General features: G+C 32.7%; 1 long non-coding RNA gene across 1 annotated transcript in view; it reads left to right on the top strand.

The window, feature by feature from the left end:
- Positions 1-3,673, top strand: part of LOC118164823 — a 10,745-nt gene extending 7,072 nt beyond the window's left edge. Inside the window, exon 2 of the long non-coding RNA XR_004749684.1 lies at positions 2,939-3,673. This is a non-coding gene — a long non-coding RNA (uncharacterized LOC118164823). The remainder of the gene's footprint in view (positions 1-2,938) is intronic.
- Positions 3,674-5,033: the final 1,360 nt, after the last annotated feature.

The raw sequence follows: 5,033 nt of genomic DNA on the forward strand, positions 1-5,033 counted from the left end.
GGAAGGGAAGGGAAGGGAAGGGAAGGGAAGGGAAGGGAAGGGAAGCCTTGATGGGGGGAGGGGGAAGAAATAGAGAAAAGAAAAAGCACAAGTTATAATAAAGGAAAAAAGACATCTACAAGACAAGTGACAATGACTTGAAGGTGAATACAACAGCAAGAAGAACTAATCAGCAGCACATCTACATGACAGTCCAAGTGACAACACCAAAGCTGCCAGTCCAGATGCTTGAGAATTGTGCCAGGAAGCCATAAGTATTTGCTGAAGAAAAAATCTTCAGTTTGACATCTTCGACTACTGCAAAAGATAAGGAGGATGAGCACTATAATGAGCTGAGAATAGTACATATCCTGCTTCCCCCCTCCCCTCACCCCCATAAAAAAAAAAAAAAAAAAAAAAAAAAAAAAAAAAAAGAGTATAGGACTTATTATTTTCAATTGACAGAAAAGATTCAAAAGACTCATGGGAAAATACTAAGAAACATGACTCCCCTATCCCTCTTCCCATCTTGAAATCAGGCTGTCTCAGTCTTGTGTTTTTCCTAGCAGTCAGTCACCATGAGTACAGGTATGTTTGGGGCAAGGAAGCATCAGTAAGTGAAGAGTTTTATCTTGAGCATTTGTCTTGTTTATACTCTAAATTACACCTAACCCTACTGCACATATTTACTTTTATTATGCTATTTCTTATGTTTTAATACCAAAATATGAAACACACAAAGAAGCAAAAATACTGCCTCAGAATGAAGTTTTTGAAGAAACAATGTTCAAATGTCAATACAAGTGTGAAGTGACTTTCTCTTACTATTAACATAATGACCCCTCTTCAGCCAAAAAGTCAATATAGTGTTTCTTTATTGTCAGAATAATTGCCTTGTCAGTGCAATTATTCCTTGTACATCTAGTGGTATAATGACTATTTAAAATTAAATGAAAACATATTTTTTTTTTCCATTGAGGTTTAGAATAAGTGGATGATTTTAGGATAATCAAATGTCAAAGGAATTATTTCTGTTTTATTCTGATTTATTTTAGCTATTAAGGCAGAAGGTAAAGCATAGTAAAGGTATCTGTTTGGTTTGGCCAGGAGCTATTTTTCAATACTAAATAGCAACCTTCTTAATTTTTTTCAACTGTAAAAATCAGAGATTCAGAAGAAATTACTGAAATCTGAAAATACTATTTCCAATGTAATAATGTTATCTCTTGTCTTTATAAACATTTTAGACCAATAAAAATCTTTCTTAGCTTTCTTTACAAAAGAGAATCATTCTAATAACTCACTCTAACCAGATATATGAAAACAAACGCTTATAGCGAATACTTGTTTTAGAATATTATGGTGTTCATTAATGCTGAACATTATTCAAAGTCTTTAACATTGTAGGAGGTGGATTAGGATTTTTTATATCTTCATTTTAATTTTCTGTGAAATGACAGAGCCAGTTAGCGGAGAGTTTGTATTCTGAAAAATACTAGCGGGGCAATGGATAAAAGAACACTTAAGTGTTTTTCATACAGGAAAATTGTGCAAATTATTGTAGCTCTGGGATTCAATAAAATACACAGCTAGATATTTTAGAAATTGTGCAAAAGGCATTTAATCTTGTGGAAGGAACTCTTCAAGAAACCCAAGAAGAAGTATTAATCCATCAGTATGTCCTCTTTAACAGAAAAATCAGTAGTTATTCTCTGTGGTGTACAATAATGATTGTTGTTGTTTTACTTATTTAAAGTGAGGTTATTATTGAGCAAACCATGGAAATACAAAGAAATTTCAACAGTTGCAAACATTTTGCAGATCAAGAAGCTTTCTTTAGAGAGACCATTCATTATGCTGTGCAGTAGGGAAGCTAGCATACAAGAAGCGATGGGAAAAACACAGCAGTAACACAGAACTAGGTGCATTATAGCACTTCCAGAGGTATGCAGAAAAAAGGACCATGAGTAACAGGTTGAGAATTCTCTGATGCCAAATAAAATTTGAAAGCACACAAAAGCATTTTCTTCAGTAATAGTCTAACAAGGTCTCTCTCAGCCAAATACATATTTTTTCAAGGTTTTCAAGAACTTGATATCTATCCAGACTATCAAATAATAATAACAACAGCAACAATAATAATAATAATTAATAATACATTTGTTACTAAGATGGTGTCTGAAAGACAGTTACGCACATAAAGCAGGGATAAGTTTTTAATTCTGTGTAGGGATTTAAAAATGCAAAGGGGTATAAGATACTGCTATTGTCAATAGAGATCTAGTCAATAAACACAGTGGAGCCCAGATAGTTTTCCATCTCATCCTGAAATGCACAGGGATTCATTTGCCCATGTGTAACTCATGTCTTCTGTCATTTGAAATTGACCATTCTGTGAGCAACTGAATCAAGAATTTACAAGATACACAAATGAATAATCTTCAGACTTGGTGACTATGCTAACTAGGTCTCCTGTGCTGTCTTCAGCTGCCCACCCTTCAGGGTCTGGAAATATTTAAGATGCCATAGAGTATCTATCCTCCAGTTGTGACTCGGGGATAGCACAGGCCTTCTGAAGGTACTGCATTGAGTCACATGGTCCCATGTTTTTATCATTGATAACATAGGACATGTAAAATGGTACCAAATATGTACATGTAGACAATTCCATTGAGCCACACTGATTATAAAGGAAACTAAAATAGCTCCTGTGCATATAGACATCTATATCTAGACACCTTAATTTATATGTAAAAACCTCAAGCAACAAACTATCAAGTGATTTCACTTAAATAATCTGTATTCTTGTTGTTTAATACATGCAAAATATTTTATGGACATTGTTTACTAGTTGAACATTTCCTCGCAAGCAGGTATTGTAATGCATGTACATAACAGTACAGTTAAATAATGATAATAGTAATAAAGATGCTAAGATATTTTATATTTTCCTTTGTAGATTTCTGGAGCAGAAGTCTTGATTGTGCTAGACAGATTACTACTGTTGCCTACTGTTAAGTAAGGCTACAGTATTTGCAATCTAATGCCATACTTGTTTCTAGCCTTGCAGAGAAATCCATGAAGGATTTAAGTAATAAGAAATGTGACAAGAGCCTACAAAAACTCAAGAAAAATAACTACATCAAGAACCAGAATGTTAATGAGTTATATAAGGATGATCAAATACAAAAATCCTTTTCTGGGAAGAATAGGTACATAGGGGAAAATAAAAATGTGGAAGACGCTGACACAGATCAAATACAGAAATTAGTAAGTGAAGCAACACAAGCCAGCAGACATAGGCAAATCAATACAAGCTCACATCATCACTTTTATTGGATGCCTGCCACCTCTTATGGATTAATCATCACCACTGTCGTTATCAAAACTAAAACATCTAGTTGTCAAAAGCTTGATGGTAAAAAGTTAATCAAGTAACATCAATAAATCACCATTTCATTTTTAATATTAGTCTGATTGTCACATTTTAAGATCCTGGACAGAAGTCCTGAAGTATATATTCATGATTGCTATTGCATGATTCAAGTAATTCTAGAAGTGTTGTATTAACTTACATGGCAGCTGTGAAAATTGCTCTTGAAAAAATGATCTGTTTATTGGCGATGACACTAATGAGACAACAATTCCAAAAAGTGTCATTCAGTTCAATGAAGCAGAAATCTGGAAAAAAATATATATATAACATAAAATAAATAAATAAATAAATAAATAATAAAGTAAAATAAAATCTTATTAAACCATTCCCTTTATATATTTCATGAATATATGGGCACTGTATCACACTTTTTTGCATCCAGATATCAATCCAAATTATGACGGTTAAAGATGTTGCTTTTGTATAGTATCCTTTACCAACATTTAGGTGCTGCTCAGTAACTTTTGTCACTGTCCTCTTACTATAGCAGTAAAAATAGTCATAGAACAGACAGTGATAGTTTCTTCTACCTTTTGAGTATATAATAAATTGTTCAAGCCTGTGCCATAAAACAGAATTACTATGGTGATTACAAATCACTACATTTATTTTTACAATATCCTGTGTTAAATATTTAATAAATGTCTTATTGCACTTAGTAGATCTACTGCTTCTTTTTTGTAAAAACAGTATTCAAGCAATATATGTGTGAGGAAATGTGAGAATATATGCCAGTATATCAGTGATAGAGCAGCTGACATTAGAAAGACACATTCAAGTATGACGGCATATAATGGCAACAAATAAAAGGAAAGGTAACATAGAACTTTTAAATAATAACAGATATCTGGTAACAGCTTATACTGCCTCAGCTTCAAGCAGCTAAGTTGCTTAAGACAGGAACAAAATCATACTGGGTTCCCTCATGGTCTTTATTTATTTTCAAAATTACTTATTTTGGTACAAATAGTTAGGCAGGAATCATTTGACAGCATACCTCTGGGTGTAGTCAAACTAATCTAACTTTGGAAACTTAAAAAATTTTTAGTAAAACTGCTGGGTGGAGCTTTGACTAATATTTTCCCTGAAAATGCTAAAAGTAGATTTGAATATACACATTGGGGTATATTTCAATTTAAGATGTTTCTGAAATACGTGTTATTTCATTAACACCAGTTAATGAAAACAAGATGCTTTCAGAATCTTTTCTCTACTTTCCATTATTGCACTATTACATCTGCATGGAAAACCAAAATGCCATTCTTAAGAATTCTAAGATTATTTTTATTGCAATTAAGAGCAGTACTTAAATGTTCTAAAGTACCCTCTGAAGAATATGCAAATGATTTTTGAGAACATGATTTGGTAATGTTTTGTTGCAGTTTTGAATTGTATACTTGTTCTGGTTTTATTTCATTGTTTGTTTAAATTATGTTTTGTTTTGTTTTGTTTTGTTTTCAGGAGAAAACCTGTTTTTCTTGTGTAATGTCAAATGGTTGTTTTCATATTTTCAGTATCTGGAAAGAAACCAGAGCTATTTGGGGCTGACCTATCTTAGAGAAAAAGAATGAAGACCTGCTGGTTAACTAGTTACATGTTTAAAACATGCTTAAAATGG

The sequence above is a fragment of the Oxyura jamaicensis genome, chromosome 3 (genome assembly GCF_011077185.1).
Source record: "Oxyura jamaicensis isolate SHBP4307 breed ruddy duck chromosome 3, BPBGC_Ojam_1.0, whole genome shotgun sequence".
Classification (NCBI taxonomy): domain Eukaryota; kingdom Metazoa; phylum Chordata; class Aves; order Anseriformes; family Anatidae; genus Oxyura; species Oxyura jamaicensis.